The following is a 17783-nucleotide window of genomic DNA, read 5'->3' as shown; positions in this document are numbered from 1 at the left end:
TATTGTGGGAGCATTTTTTTTTTGGACTGTTTTTTTTTCTGCCCTGTTTTACCCTGGAGTTTTGTTTTATTTTTCTTTTGTTTTTTGGGTGACATTGCTCCGCGTTTATTCCGGTGGGGGATGCTGCTCTGCTTCATGTTTTCCCGCTCAGGACGCCACCTCAATGTCATCAGCCCGGTTTTGCTTCGTTTTTTTGGTTGTTCTGCGACATCGCCCCTGTTCCCCATCGCACCTGTTCCAGTGGGGGATGTCGCTTCACTTCCTGGTTTCTCATGGAGGACGCTGCCTCACTTCTTGTCCGCAAGAAAGGGGGTGTTGCAGGCCTGTGTGTTTTGCCCTATAAATATTTTTGTTTATTTTTTGCTCCGTTGCGGAGGGTTTTTCCCACCCTCCAAATTCTGGTTTTCTGGACGTGGGTCTGGCCACAGTGTGTTGTGGGTTGTGCTTTGCCCTTCTGCTCGGCTGTGGACGTCGCTCGGCCCTTCTGCTCGGCTGTGGACGTCGCTCGGCCCTTCTGCTCGGCTGTGGACGTCGCTCGGCCCTTCTGCTCGGCTGTGGACGTCGCTCGGCCCTTCTGCTCGGCTGTGGACGTCGCTCGGCCCTTCTGCTCGGCTGTGGACGTCGCTCGGCCCTTCTGCTCGGCTGTGGACGTCGCTCGGCCCTTCTGCTCGGCTGTGGACGTCGCTCGGCCCTTCTGCTCGGCTGTGGACGTCGCTCGGCCCTTCTGCTCGGCTGTGGACGTCGCTCGGCCCTTCTGCTCGGCTGTGGACGTCGCTCGGCCCTTCTGCTCGGCTGTGGACGTCGCTCGGCCCTTCTGCTCGGCTGTGGACGTCGCTCGGCCCTTCTGCTCGGCTGTGGACGTCGCTCGGCCCTTCTGCTTGGCTGTGGACGTCACCCGGCCGTTTCCGGCTGAGCCACCATGTGCCTTGCTCCACCCACCTGCCTCACCGTGTGCCTTGCTCCCCCCACCTGCCACACCGTGTGCCTTGCTCCCCCCACCTGCCTCGGTGTGTGCCATGCTCCCTCCCTCCTGGATCTCGTAGGGATCATGGTTTCCTCGGATTTGGTGTCTGATACAAGATTGGCACGTCGGGAGTCGTGCCTGGAGGGGGGGAGGGGGTGGGTACTGTCAGGATCCAGCCCGGACTTTGGCCATGTGGTTTTTATTTATTTTTGCCCTTGTCTATTCCTTCCTGCATCTGCACAGCTGTTCCTTATGTGTTTAATTGTCATGTGTATTTAGTCCTGGAATCCTCGTTATTTGTCACGTGTTTTGTCGTGTCCTTGCCCTGTTTTGTGTGTTTTATTTAATAAATCATTTAATTTTTACTCTATCCTGCATTTGGGTCTATTTTTATTCCTGCATCTTTGACAATAATTTTGGATGCTGTTGTGTTTAGGTTTTCATGTTATGTTTTTTTTTTCCTGTTGTTATGTTTTTGATGTAAGTTTTGTTAGTTTATGTCCTGTCAATAAAGCAGCGAACTACAAAAGCAATGATCACTTCAAAAATGCTGCATCATTATACTGTCACTTTAATTTTGCTACAAAATTTTAGACTATTAATTGTACACAACAAAAATAGACATTGTATTTATGTATTTTATTTCTTCAATGCAAGGCATTTTAAGTACCTACATATGTATATGATTTTCCAGCAAAATATCTATGACTATACATGTATCAAAAGTGTAGAGCCTGTAGAGCTCCTAGCCTGTTACATCTATTCCCCAACATTGAAATGCAGGAACACTTGAGACTTCATCACACCGATATACATTAGAGCCTGAATATAAAAGAAAAAACATGTGAATTAATCAGCACAAAGTGGACTGTGGTACTTCATTATCAACAGCATGTTATCATCTCTGCTCCAACAGAAACATTATCATCTCCTGTTTATAATGAATCATTCAACATTTCTTCATTCTTACCAACATCCGTTTTAACGGGATAATTGGATAACAGGAACTTTACTTTCAGCCATTGAGGAAGTCCGAATAGAAATGTTGTCTGTGTTGAGCTCCCAGCATACTTAAAGACTCCTCTCGCCATTGACTGTTTGTCCCCCTTCCCTCCGGTAGGCTCTTCAGGAGCCTCCAGACAAAAACCAGTAGACTGAGGAACAGCTTTTTACCTTACTGAACTCTGCCTCCTGGTGAACACCCTCCCTTGTATATTATGTCAATAGCACCTGTATATTTGTCAGTATAACACAACACAGCATATATCATGTCTATAGCACCCAAACTGTATATCTTGTATATCCATATCTGTATTTCCATAGCATATTTGTCTGTATATTCATACTGACACTGTTCATACTGTAAAAGCTGTAATCATACTGTATATACTGTACATCTTGCACTTGCTGCTTTTTGCACCTCTGGTTAGATGCTAAACTGCATTTTGTTGCTTTGTACTTGTACATGCGTAATGCCAAAGTTGAATCTAATATAATCTAATCTTATTATAAGCAAATATTTACCCATCACATACTTCTCTTATATAATCACAGGAACTGTTTTAAATACCAAGCTCTTCTGTCATTTAGCTCCTGTTCTACATTTTTATTTAAGAACAAGCTGCATTTTACGGTTGTGTACGGTTGTTGTATAATGTTCACTTATAATCATTCTCATGTACTCATTTGTGGCATTTTGTGGACTCTGTCTGAATCCCTGTTCTTTGCACATTCCTTCACATGAATTTTAAAATCAACAACACATTAAAGACAATTGTTAGAAAATAGGTTGAACTTTTAATAAAAAGTCATTTCCCACCTCAGTGTCTGTAGATTGTATTTTTCATCATTCATAAGAGCAGAGAGCAGCTTCTTATCTGAGCCGCCAAGATTATTGCAGGACAGATCCAGTTCTCTCAGGTGTGAGGGGTTTGATCTCAGAGCTGAAGTCAGAGCAGCACAGCCTTCATCTGTGACACCACACAATTGCAACCTGTAGAGAGGCACAATGACACACTCTTCATCAACAGATTTCACAATAAAAAAAATAATGAAATGAAAAATGTATGAAGGATAAAGCATTATTTGTGAGGAGAATTAACATTCATGTTGTTTCTAATACAGATTACTGATTATTTTTAAATAAAATATTCCTGAAAAATAAAAACGATGGGGAGTAAGAATGTCTACAAATTGTGTTCATTGGTTTTACAGGATTAGGACATGAAATTAAAAGCAAAAAAAAATTGACATGAAGGCTAGAGGAATAGAGGATTCCTCTATAGAGAATAGAGGATGTGGAATAATACGAGAGCATTTTAGGATATTATTAAAATAACTTCAAAATCTAATTGGTTAATTTAATTATTGCCCATTTCAATTCTATGGCATTAATAGTATTTTTTTATTTTACATAATTTAAATGTCACTGCTGCTTTTAAACCATGCAGTTCACACACGTGCAGCTGTGAGAAGTTATAAGTGTGCAGTGAAAAGAAACAATCTTCCTCCTCAGTACATTGATGATGAACTTAAAACTTCTGCTTCAGTCTCACTATTAGAGAATGTGTCTTACTGAGGATCAGGTCATGTGACTCTCAGAGAGATGATTTACCACAGTGTCTCCAGTTTACAGTGAGGATTCTCCAGTACAGCAGAGAGTCTCTTCACTCCTGAGTCTCCAAGTTCATTCCAAGACAGATCCAGTTCTTTCAGGTGTAGGGGATTTGATCTCAGAGCTGAAGTCAGAGCAGCACAGCCTTCAGGTGAGACACCACAATCACACAACCTGTAGAAAGACACAATTACAGACTCTTCATCACATCACATTTTTTTCATCACAAGCTAAAAATATAGTGAGGGGGTGAAGCTCCCTCCAGGTATACAACCAACTATATGGATTTATGGATGTTTAAAGGTGGGGTGTACACTGTTTGAAACCCAATGTTGACATTTGAAATCACCAAAACAAACACGCCTCTGTATTGATAGCTCTGCCCCACACATACATACGTAAGCCAGGCAACTAATGGAAAGAAATGTGTCTTTATCATAGCTGAAGGGAAGAACAATACGATTGCAGATAAACATACTGTATAAGCAAAAATGACACACAAGCATAATCATGCAAAGGACGGCATATATTACTTCTGTGTAACAAAGCAAAACCAACGTTACTCACCTATCGAGAAGGAAAAAAGCATATACTGTATTAGTTCTGTGTAACAAAGCAAAACCAATCTTAAGTATAGTTGGCCACATATTCACAGATTCGAGTTTCCCGAGTCAATAGCTAAACGCTGTTACTACACAAATGACACCTCTTTTCTATTGTAGTAATGTAGAGAGGCAGCGACAACCCAATTTTCTTAAAAATCAGATTTCCATCAGCTGACCATCTGCAAAGTACAAAACCCGAAAAGTGAATACTTTACTGTAATACACTGTACTGTCACCAAATTCATCTCACACATCACTGATGTCCTGATAGTTATACTACAACACTTATTAGGGGGAAATGTCTTTTTGTATCATTTTTATGATTTTTTTTATATGAAAATATTAAACTCGAATCTGTGAATATGAGGCCAACTTTACTCAAGTCCCTCGAGGTCCCATCGCAGCCATGTCAATGTTTCAATCGCTTTCTGCTAATGTCACACATGCGCACCTGAACACTCTCTCCGCCGCATATTGACAAGACACGCCCCTTTCTGCTCATTGGCTACACCTTTGTTTTGTTTTTGTTTTGCTTGGCGGCCCAAATCAGTTTTCTGAAGCATTTCTCAAACAACATACACCCCACCTTTAAAACTGGTTTTCAGTATAGCAAACCCAAATAGCCAAATATGACTAAACTTTGTGTCACACACAGGCTTCATGGTATGCATGTTGAGTTCTATGCCAATGAACAAAAGCAGTGCAGGCATAGCCACTTTTCCTTTATGCAACTATCCTCTAATTCTTTTAAAAAATCTGAACCCTCTGTATGAGATGTACCAAATTGGTGGTGATAAGATCAACAGTCTAGGACTAGTACTGTAGGTTTCTTCAGTTCATCATGACCCAGTGATTTAGGAGAAATAACCACTCTGGACAAATGGTTCAAAAGTTATAAGCAAAAACTGTACCATAAAATTTTGCCCGTTGGTAGTGCTACAGGGATTGACAGATTGACTCTGTATTTTGTAGCTTGGACTGTGCTCTGTGTTTTATGTTTTTATGTCCAAAGTATCAAGCCTGAAATTTGGCCTGTTGGTGGTGCTACCAAGATGCCCCCAAATTTCAGGCTTGATACTTTGGACTGTACACTATCAATTTGACAAATTCCATAAAATTCCACAAGGGATTCTATGAGCTACCATAGACTTGCAGAGGGAGAGCGTGTGCCTTGCACCTTCGAGGGGGAGAGAATAGACTAATAGACTTATAGAAGTTAAAGATGTTGAATTCCTGGATTTTACTGGTGACAACTAGAATTTTATTTCATTGAAACACTGGCTACAATAATCCAAAATACACTTATTTTGAGCAGCTTTCCCAATCAATAATGACACAACATGAACAAAATAGGATTGTGTCCCATTTCAACATTTTAACATTAGTCTAAATTATAAAGTATGTAGATTAGCAGACGCTTATTTAAGTGAAAACATGGTTACATTTGCAGGTCTATTAGTTTAAGCATAAGATTGTTAATTTAAACATAAATTAAACAAATTTTCTTTTAGTGTATGATGTTAATTTATGAAGGAAACTCTAACCAATTATATTAAGACAAAATATTGCTTCAGAAGAAAACAAGAATTACAAATTGTTTTAGATAAGGTTTGGTTTCAATCAACCATTTTAACAGTCTGATTAGTATTTGGTTTGGTGATATTTAAAATGATTCTGATTATTTAAAGGTAGTTACAATTTAGTTAAGATAAAGTTATGGTTTTAACAAAAAAAATAGTCAAAATGGATCACTGTCCAATCATATTTTTTATTAAATAAATTAATTTACACATTAAACTAGAATGAAAGCCTTTCACACATAAGAAAATAAAACCAGTCCTACTCTAATTCTGGACATGACATGTACAAAACACAGCCATCATTTTGTTCAGTGTTTTTATTTGATTTAAAAACAACTTTATTTTGGTGTTGCCTCATGCCCTCCTTAACCAACTGCAGTTCTGATCATCAGCTTTCAGATGAGTCCAATATCCTCTCTGAGAGCATTCTCCAGTTTTAACACAAAGTGAAACACATTTCATCTTATTATATCCTCTGATTACAGTGTAGGAGTTACACTGGTAAAGACACAGTGTGGTGTCAGTTTCAGAGAAGATAAACTCTTTATTAAACTAGTCTGTTACACGACTACACACCACACAGAAATGTTACTGAGCAACATCACTCAATGAAGCTTCTTAAAGCAGCAGCTCCTAGTGAGCGTTAAAAGTAGAGTCAGGATGTAGAATAATTTTTTTGTTTATTTCTATGTACATGTATCTAATTCTAAGTACATTATTTATTTAATGCATACCTGATTCTGGAGAAAAATCATGATCACTTAATGACCTATCTCTTTATTTTGCACGTTTTATTTTTACAAAAAATTTCTAAGAGAGATTATCTTACCTCAGTATCTCCACTTTACAGTGAGGATTCTCCAGTACAGCAGATAGACTCTTCACTCCTGAGTCTCCTAATTTAGTCCTGGACAGATCCAGTGTTTTCACAGTCAGATGCAGTTCTCTCAGATTGGAGGTTTCTAATCCGAGCCCTGAGACCAGAGATGACCAACTTTTTACTCCAAGTGAATTACAGCTGATACTAAAGGAAATAAAACATAATGAACTTACAAAAGTGCAAATTATCAAGTAGTGACACTTTCACTGAACTTTGTCCTTTTCATAAACACTAAAATATAAACACCAGTTAGAAAAAAAGCAATCCCCTTTGCTCCCCGCCAGAGGGAGCTTTTACCTAAATATTGAACACTTCTGGGTTAAAAGGACTCTTCAGGGTATGATGAGTTTATTAGCCACAAGCATGCAATGAATATTGCGAAGAATTGTCTCTCTTAGCAAGACAACCACCATTGTCCCCATCCCAAAGAAGTCTACAGTGTCCTGCCTCAATGACTATCATCCCATGGAATTCACAGTCATCGTTATGAAGTGCTTCGAGAAGCTCGTCATGAGGCACATCAAGACCACCCTCACTTTTACCACCCACACTGGACCCCCTACAGTTTGCGTATCATCCTAACTGCTCTACGGACGATGCCAAGGCCCTTCATTTAGCCCTCACCCACCTGGACAATAAAGACACTTACGTAAGATTACGTTATGCTGTTCATAGACTTTAGTTCAGCATTCAATACAATCATCCATCAGCACCTGATTGGGAAGCTGAGCCTGCTGGGACTAAACACCTCCCTCTGCAACTAGATCCTGGACTTCCTGACTAGGAAACCTTGGTCAGTCCGGATCAGGAACAGCATCTCCAGCATCCTCACACTGAGCATATTATCAAGTTTGCCGATGACACGACCGTGGTGGGTCTAATCAGCAAGAACGACGAGTCCGCATACACAGAGGAGGTGCAACAGCTAACTGTCTGATGTAGTGCCAACAACCTGTCTTTGAATTTTGATAAAACCAAAGAGATGGTTGTTGATTTCAGGAGAGCACAGAGCAACCACATTGACGGATCATCTGTAGAGATCGTCAAGAGAACCAAATTTCTTGGTGTTCATCTAGCGGCGAACTTCACCTGGTCACTCAACACCAGCTCCATCACCATCACCAAGAAAGCCCAGCAGCATAACACGCTGCATCCGCAAAGCCAACAGCATTGTGGATGACCCCACACACCCCTCACACACACTCTTTACCCTCCCACTGTCTGGAAAAAGGTACCAAAGCATTCCGAACATACCGAAACACATGCACATCAACTGTATGGACTGAACAGACCTACACCAAATACACACACTTCTATTATATATCCATCAAACTGTTTACATGCTGTTTTGCACACTGATTTTTTTTTTGCTCTTTGCACACACTGTCTCACATTTCAGTCGATTGCTGTTTTGCACAATCCTTTACAATATCTCAGGTAACTGCTGCTAAAATACTGTGTTCATTCCAGTATTTCTGCACATGCAATATTGTTTAAACATACAGTATTTACACTGGTTGGAACCGTTTCTGTTTATTATCTTTTGTGTATTGTCTTTTGTGTAATGTCTTGTATTTTTTGCTTGAACTGTCTTTTGTCCTGCACTGTCTTGTTTGTCTTGTCCTGCACTGTTTGCACCAGGTTGCACAGATGCACTTTATGTGGCTAGAACTAAATTACTAAGTCCTTAGCTCTGTCTTTGTTTTATGTAGCACCATAAGTCTTGGAGAAATGTTGTCTCATTACACCGTGTACTGCAATAGATATATATGGTTGAAATGACAATAAAAGCTTATTCACTTGACTTCACAAGTAGGAGCTGGAGTAATGTGACATATATGCCCTTCTATGGTCTTGCTGTTATGTACTGCTCCATTACATATAGTGCCCAAGCCGAAAAATCGGAGTGATTTCAGACAGAGCTTTAGATACAAGCATCCCCATAGCATCAGCATCCCGTACCCAGGTTACATACTAATTGCATTAACTCCACAGTGTATTATCTTCAGATCAAAACATGCCAAAGTCCATGTCAGTCAGAGTCTGTTCAGTACCTCTCTTTCTAACACTGTACAGTAAAAGTAGAACAGTTATACTCTGCTTTACTTACATTGCTTTTTTGGATGCTGTAATCACAGGCATCATCTTCAGAACAACATCTTCTGTTATCTTATCTGTACTAAAATATTCTCTCAGGTCAAATTCTTCAAGCTCCTGTGCTGATGTCAGTAACACAAACACCAGAGCAGAGAGCTGTGAAGAAGAAAGTTCACTTTGTTTTCCAGATTTCAGGTAGAGTTGGATTTCCTCCACTAGAGAATTATCACCCAGTTCATTCAGACAGTGGAACAGATTGATGGATTTCTCTGTAGAAAGATCTTCACTGATCTTCTTCTTAATGTATTGAATCGTTTCCTCTATGTTCTGGGAGCTACTCCTGTCTGTGTTACTAAAACATTCAAAAGTTTCTGATTGCACTTCAGTGAGAGACCCAGAAGAAAACGAAGGAAAAGATCCAAATGTCCAGTCTTACTTTTTAAAGTCTGATCTACAGCAATCTTGTGTAAATTTGAGATTGTATTTTCTTCATTCAACCATATAGAGAATGGATTCAATTTAAGAACATTTCTCTTCTCCTTTATGAAGGTCAGGTGCACATACAGAGCTGCAAGATGCTCCTGAATGCTCAGATGAACAAAGCAGTACACTTTACTCTGGTGAAGTCCAAACTCCTCTCTGAAGATCTGAGTACACACACCTGAGTACACTGCTGCTTCTCTCACATCAATACCACACTCTCTCAGGTCTTCATCATAGAAGATCAGGTTCCCTTTCTTCAGCTGCTGAAAAGCCAGTTGTCCCAGTTTAAGAAGCATTTCTTCATCACTCTCCTGCTTCTTTGAGTATTTTTCTCTGATGATGTTTGTCTGAATGATGAGGAAGTGTGTGTACATTTGAGTCAGAGTCTTGGGGATCTCTCCACTCTCTGCTTCACCCAACATTCTCTCTAGAACAGTGGCTGAAATCCAGCAGAAGACTGGGATGTGACACATGATGTAGAGGCTTCTTAATGACTTCAGGTGTGTGATGATATTATTGGCCAGGCTCTGATCACTGATCCTCTTCCTGAAGTACTCCTCCTTCTGTGGGTCATTGAACCCTCGTACCTCTGTGACTCGATCCACACACTCAGAGGGGATTTGATCAGCTGCTGCAGGTCTGGAGGTGATCCAGATGAGAGCAGAGGGAAGCAGATTCCCTTTGATCAGGTTTATCAGCAGCACAGGCACTGATGCTGATTCAGTTACATCACACACTCTCACTGTGTTCTGGAAATCTAGAGGAAAACGACACTCGTCCAATCCGTCAAAAATGAACAGAACCTTTTCCAAACTGGAAATTTCTGTTTCTTTTGTTTCCTTAAAAAAGACATGAAGGAGCTCCATCAGACTCAGTGTCTGGTCCTTCATCAAGTTCAGCTCTCTGAAAGGAAGTGGGAATATGAGGTGGACGTCCTGATTTACTTTCCCTTCAGCCCAGTCCAGAATGAACTTCTGCACAGAGACTGTTTTCCCGATGCCAGCGACTCCCTTTGTCAGCACAGTTCTGATGGGTTTGTCTTGTTCAGATAAAGACTTAAAGATGTCATTGCATTTGATTGGTGTTTCCTCTGTTGTTCTTCTCCTGGATGCTGCCTCGATCTGTCTCACCTCATGTTCATTATTGACTTCTCCACTGTCTCCCTCTGTGATGTAGAGCTCTGTGTAGATCTCATTCAGGAGTGTTTGGGTTCCCAGGTTTATTATCACTCCATTCAAACACTGAAACTTCTTCATCAGATTTAATTTGAACTTTTTCTGGAATTCATATCCAGCAGCAGATTCTGGGATTTCCAGATTTCCGTGCCTGTAAAGCAGGAAGATGTGGTGAGATTTGGGCTTCAATTATTAGACTTTTTTTTTTATTTCACTTTTTTTTTGACTGTTTACAACAGATAGATATTTATGATGTTTTTAGTATGTGTTTGCCTTCATCTACTGTTTTCTATTAGAATTCAATAATCTTTTCTATAATCTAATCATTCTTGTCAGAGTCACAGTCATGTTGGTTTTGATCTTACCATGCATCTTTGATGTTTGTTTCTCTTTTGTCTTCTGCCTTTTGTAGAACACTGAACAAAAATGGTAGCTGTTAATTTTCATCACACAAAAACTGCAGTCAAAACTTTAGCCTTAGCTTTACCCATTAATAATATACAGTGTGACTAAGGAACATTATGAAACTACTGAAACTCTGGTCCTATATTCATTTTAGCTATTCTAGATTTATTTATCTATGATGGATGTTGCTGAATATATCACTGAGCAGGTAATGTATTTTAAACATCCCACTTAAGGGCAATTTAAGTTCACCAATCCACCTACTGGCATGTGTTTGGGAGGTTGGAAACAGGAGCACCCAACGGAACCTTACACGGACAAGGGGAAAACAAGTAAAATGCCACACCTACAACCACTGTAGACCCTGGAGCTATGAGGCAACAATTTGTTTTAATGAAATATTATTTATTTAATAATAAAAAAACTATCATATAATATATTGAAACTAATATAGTATAATATAAATATCATAAGTATCAAAATAGGTGCTAAAGACTGTGAAGCATGCCATATATCAGAGGTATTCAACTAAAATTTAAAGAGGTCCAGTAAGAGAAAATTTCTTGAAACAAAGGTCTGGAAGATCAGAATCTCTAACTAGTTAATGTGAGACATAGATAGATATATATATATATATATATACACACACACACACAAGTAGCCTAGTAGTTGGATCAACATCTGCAAGCAATCAATACCTGGCTGTCAAATCAAATAAATTCAGTACAATCCAAAAACCTTTTGACAATATTTATTGTCACGTAACATAGAACTGAACATATGTATGATTGTAGAATGGATAATATTCTCTCATTAAATAAATAAAAGTAGAGCTACATTTCAAAATAAGAGAAAATAAATAAAATGTGAAAATTGTGTGTTTAAATAAAGTGCTTAACTTTCCCTTTTATATCTCAGTGAGAGAACTGAGCTCTAGCTTGGCTTGGCAGGATGTTAAACCTGGGCTTGAATGGAGTCAGGGCCGCTCTCATACACATGTGGAGGTGCTCATTAGTGACCCTGGAACCATATTTAGTTTGGATTATGTTCATTGTAGAGAAAGCTGCCTCGCAGTTGTATGTAGAGCCAAACATGGTCAGAATGTATAGGGCTACTTTCCTCAGAAGTCGCTGTCTCAAGGACGCTGTCTTCAGATTTGAGTGGATATGTTTGTTCAAAACCTGTATGTTTTGTCTCATAATGGCGTTTCACATTGCCACTTTTAATAAGTGCCACGGTTTCTGAACATATGAGACACACTGGTTTAGTGTGAAGTGGGAAGTGTGAACAGAAATGAATCTGTCCATTCTGGATTAAATTCTCTATTTTCGCGGTCCACTTTTCTTCTTTTGGAGAGCGCCATTTGTTCTTTATACTCCCTTTCTCCGTCTCACTCGTCTGTTTCTCTCCCTTTCTCCGTCTCACTCGTCTGTTTCTCTCCCTTTCTCCGTCTCACTCGTCTGTTTCTCTCCCTTTCTCCGTCTCACTCGTCTGTTTCTCTCCCTTTCTCCGTCTCACTCGTCTGTTTCTCTCCCTTTCTCCGTCTCACTCGTCTGTTTCTCTCCCTTTCTCCGTCTCACTCGTCTGTTTCTCTCCCTTTCTCCGTCTCACTCGTCTGTTTCTCTCCCTTTCTCCGTCTCACTCCTGTTTCTCTCCTTCTCAGTCTCACTCGTCTGTTTCTCTCCCTTTCTCCATCTCACTTGTCTGTTTCTCTCCCTTTCTCCATCTCACTCGTCTGTTTCTCTCCCTTGTTTTCTACATGTATCGCTATCTTTCTTTCATGTGTAACTTTACTCTAATTCTCTCTCATCTGTCTTGCACTGTTGAGTCACAGTGTTTACTTCAGGAATGCACAGACTTGATTGGCTGAGTGTTATCACGCGGGATGGCTTAACTCGCATGCAATTGGTCTGTGCGTTTCCACTACCACTACCGTAAAGATTGCAAAAGCTGCGACGGTTAAAATAGAAGCGCTTCGTCACGTTTTAAATCGTAACCTTTTGTTTTGGCTGTAGGTCCGGGTCCGTATTGGACAGCTTCTGGGTCCGCACCCGGACCGCGGTCCACCTGTTAGTGACCTATGCCATATATGATCACTGCTCATGTCTTGCAGTGATCACACAGCAGCTCTGTAGATTTCCTGATTAAATTCTGGTGTAACTCTAGAAGATTCTAATGGCTTGGTACCCTGTCACTGGCTAAATGACACTAAGTGTTGGCCTGCAATGACTAGACATACAGCAGCCTAAAAGGTTTTTGGACACTTAAGCCGCACTAACAACAGGTGAATTTCACTGCATTACAAAACATGTCAAACCAAGTGGCATTTATTTTAAAGTAGCTACAACCAGAAGCAAAACATTTTTTAAAATATATACTTTAAATAAGACATAAAATCTGTGAGATTTTTTGTATTCAGGGTCACATCCTATTTATTAATTTATTTCCCCTTTAAGTGTGACTTTAGCAATGACATTAACAGCGAGGAGCTTACCTGTGTAGAAGAGAGGACTCTTCATCTTTAAACTTTGGAGGAACCCCCATAGACTGTTCGCTCTTCATGGAGATACAGCTGGGTGTTGGTGATTCTGATCTCTTTCCCTGGAGATTACTGCACATTATACACAGTCCTTTAGTCATTTATATTTTGACTCTTTACTGTTTTTCTTAATTTCTTAATCTCTTCTTAATTTAATGAAGTCTGATTTTAATTACAGTGAAAAGAATGACATTTTTGTGATGACTGTTACATTTTTATTACTATTAAAAACTTAAATTTTAGGCTAATATTTTCATATGTACAAACTAAATAATTCAGACATAAATATTTAATGGCGTGTATACAAGAACATTGCAGGTTACCAGTTGTTTGATGGTGTAGAAACATTATCTGTGTCCAGATAAGGAGTCTGCATCTTTGAATATTAGTAAAGTTTGCACAAACGCAAAGCTGAGTCCTGTACAGTCTGATCTCTTCTGATGGAATGGATCACACTCCTAGAAAACACATCTTCATCCTCAGAAATACTGCTTCTTTTGCTTAAAGAAATCGTGTGTTGACAGTATTGAGTGATGAGTGAACAGCCTAAACACAGTTACTGGCCTCTCACATTCTCATCTCCAATTCATTCATTCATTCATTCATTCATTCAATCTCATATTAATCGTGTAATAACACACAAACATGACTATGCATTTTGCATTCAGCTGAATAAGTATTTCTGTGTTTGGAATGCTTTTACAGAGTTAGTCTGGAGCCCTGCTTAAGTCCATACAACATCCCATCTTTACAAAGTACCTTTAAGTACCTTGTTTAATACTCAACAAAATAGATATAGCACTGTCTTACACATACAGCCCATGTGCTTCAACCTCCATGATAAATGCTGTAATCTGACCAACTGAATCAATTTTAATCTGTTTTTATTAAAATCATCTTAGGCACCAAACTGAAAAGAAATATTTGAAGAGATTGTCTCTTGGATTTCTACTGCAGGTGGTTCTTATCTTACACATGGCTATGTTTGTTGATAAAAAATAAGTCTGCGAAAAATCAAGCAGTTCTTGTCTCTCATACTGACAGATGATTAAACAAGTTTCACTGTAATTTAATTTGATTTTGTATCAAGAAAAAGCAACACATAGATTGTCATGGAGAGGACAGACCCTTGAACCTTCTTTACACTACCAGAGAGCATTTTAAAATTAATTTTATTAATACATTGCTTAGAGCAATATCGTGTAACAATTGTGTATTCATTTACATTTAAAAAAAATCATGTAAACAATATATGAAAACTTGTGTATATGTGCACACCACATGAGGGTTAAGCCTTGTACCATATATAAAGACTATACATTATTGCATGATTTATAAGAGTACAGCCTTGTGGGTTGTTCATAAGTGATGCTTAAATGTATGAATGTATCAAATAAATAAAAACAACGTTCTAATTCTGTAAAGAAAACTTTGCACTGAGCACAGAGAAGGAGTCTGATAGGAGAAACCTCTAAAATGAAACTGTTATAAGTTGCACGCGGCTGGTTTCCTCGTGTGTTCGGTTTGTTCAGTTTCCGGTAAGTTTAAGTTACTTTTACATGTTGTATCTGTGATTTCTGATAATAATAATAAAAAAATATTTTTGTTTCTCTATTTCTGGACTTTTAAACTGACCCATCAAACAAACAACTGGTCCTATTTTATTTTTAATTTATCACTATCACAAACATACACAAACTCAGCTTTAAAGATTTTACCTGAGATTAATGTACAATATATTCTCATTTTTCTTTTATAAATGTAAAAGAAATGACTCACCTGTCGTTAACAGTCCTCGTGTGACACTAATATTACCGTTTCTGCCTGATGATGTAGTTTTTTTTTAACTTCTTCAGACGCTAGAGTCAAGAGTCAAGGCTTGGGTCTGAATACTAAGTTTCGGAAGGAGGATTCATTACGAGTCATGTGTCGTTCCTAAATGAGTCGATTCCGTGCCGGCTCTTCTCTTAGAGTTCACACACAATTTAAACAATGTGTTGGAAGCAACATACTGAGATGAATTCAACAAATATGTGTTAAAAAACGTAACACAGTAGGTTGCGTTATTAAACACATGTGATCATATGAAATTATATATATTTGTCAAAATATATATTTATATATTACTTTTAATATTTCTAAATTCACCAGACCTTTTTGTGGATTGGACATGCCAGATTTAATCAATCATAACACTAAAAACCTGTCTCTTGCCTCGTGATATTTAAAATTACATTCACTGCCGCCATCTAGTGGTGTGATGACATAACCTACAAAAATAATCTGAACGAATCTTTTAGGTGAACAGAATTAAATCATTTCAGTCACTGGGAGGAATCGACGCAAATTCTCGTTGTCTATTATATATATATATATATATATATATATATATATATATATATATATATATATATATATATATATATATATATATATATATTCTTTTTTTTTTTTTTTGTTGCACATACAGTGCTCTCACCTCAGAACCTTTGAAGAAGGTCCTGAAACCTCAACTGGTTGGGGAACTTAGATAGCAATAAGTTTGCTGCTCTGGATAAGATTGTCCAAATGCTGTAAATGTAAACAATTAATTTGTTTTGTTTTTGAAGCTTCACAAGCTGGTTCTAATTGTATGGAGAGCTCCTTTGACTGCATTACTGTATGTGGGTTCTCAGCAACAGCTTCCAAATGCAAATGACAATTTGAGTTTTTTTACTTGCTTAATTAATGAAGCAAAAACCGACGCCTGTCAATAAATCACCTTTTGAGTCAATTTGCTAATTACAATTGTCCAATTTGTCCCTTGAAAAAAGAGGCAGCATATTAAAGAGCTATAAATTCTACACCCCAATATGCACTTTATGCTCATTTTCATTATTTACTGTATCTTCAATGATTTTTTTAGTAAATAGCTAAAATAACAAGCATTATCAAATATATGTGATATTTGTTCAATGATCTGCTACAGTCTCCATATGATGGCTTGTGGTGCAGCACAAGCTCTACCAGAAACTGATCCACTGATGCTTGCATGAGATAAGTTAGAGTGATCTAGATGTGTGCCAGACTGGTCAATTTCTTATTTGGAGATAAAAAATTGCTCTCCAAGGTTTTGGGCAACAGATTGAATAAAGTTTTAGCCTCACTTATCCTGATCAGACAGGTCGTGTCCCAGGAAGATGGATTTTTCATCATATTTCTGTTATCAGGGATATTTTGGATCCTCAGACTTGCTCATTGGGGACAAATACACATACACACATACATACATACATACACACTGTGAACTGTATATATCTTGAATTTTTATTATATTAATTCTTTATACTTCTCCTTATGTTTATCTTTTGTTTTATGTTTATGTTCTGTAAAGCTGCTTTGTGACAATGTCCATTGTAAAAAGCGTTATACAAATAAACTTGAATTGAATTGAACTGAATAACAGTAAGAGTCTTAACCTAGATTTTGGTCTAGATTCAGTAGGCCTAGAAAAGACTTTTGACCCAGTAGAGCACACATATTTAGAGAATGTGCCTTTGGTTTAATGACATTTGGCTTTAGTCCTGATTGTGTTTCCATAATAAAGTTTTTATATAGTAGTTTCTTGAGCCCTGCACTGAAACAGAATATTTTGCTCATCAGCAGCATATACACCTAAAAGTAAACCACAAAGTTGATTGTCCATATAAAGACTGTAACTTTCAGAGCAGTGTACTGTATACTCCACTTTCAATACAACACCTTTGCCAAATACAGGGCCTTTCACAACCACTGCTGCACAGTAATATCAGTCATCACTAAACTCCATCTAGCTTGCTTTACTCTGCAACACCTCTACAATCAAAGAGAATGGTTATGAAAAAAGTTTTGCAACCTCTTATCCATGAATTGTCTCATTAGTACAACATGGAATTTAAGTAGAACAGCTAGTTGCAAGTGTGAAAGGAACAGTCTTGTTTGTACAGTAGCAGCTGATAAATTGCTGCCCATCTGCTGGCAGGATTCCATCAGAGCTTCACAGTGAACAAATTTTGCAGAGTCTGTATGGTATCCAGAAGTGAAGTCCTGATTCAAGAGGTATGTTCTGGCTTCTTCCAACTCTGAGATAAAACCTGTCATGGCAGGCATGTGCAAGAGGTGATAAAAGACCCAAACCTAAGCCAGCAGTTTACCTGAACTATGCCAGCAGTTGAGATGACAAAGGTAGCAATGGTTTTGGTCACATCTTTTCCCAGTGATTTTCAGAGAGTACTCCCTCAAAACCTAACCACTCCTGGGTCAGTACTTGTTGCATCGTCTGTCTGTATCAAAGGAAGTATAACACAGACATGATGCTCTGTATTGGTTCCTGTTCAGGTCTCCCTAAATTTGGTCAGACTGCACAGATTGTTGCCCAGACATTATGTTTGTATGCAAAAAATGACAGCATGGTACCAAGAGC

The 17783-nt window shown here is 38.6% G+C and overlaps 1 protein-coding gene and 1 pseudogene across 3 annotated transcripts in view; one reads left to right on the top strand and one right to left on the bottom strand.

Moving 5' to 3' along the window:
• The window catches only part of LOC132858830 (NACHT, LRR and PYD domains-containing protein 12-like), a 291009-nt gene that overhangs the window by 87448 nt on the left and 185778 nt on the right, over positions 1 to 17783 (top strand). The window lies entirely within an intron of this gene.
• On the bottom strand, positions 1585 to 15258 carry LOC132858846 (NLR family CARD domain-containing protein 3-like; annotated as a pseudogene).

This window comes from Tachysurus vachellii, chromosome 16 (assembly GCF_030014155.1).
Source record: "Tachysurus vachellii isolate PV-2020 chromosome 16, HZAU_Pvac_v1, whole genome shotgun sequence".
Taxonomy (NCBI): domain Eukaryota; kingdom Metazoa; phylum Chordata; class Actinopteri; order Siluriformes; family Bagridae; genus Tachysurus; species Tachysurus vachellii.
Note: the sequence above shows the minus strand (reverse complement) of the source record. Positions and strands in the feature narration are given on the sequence as shown.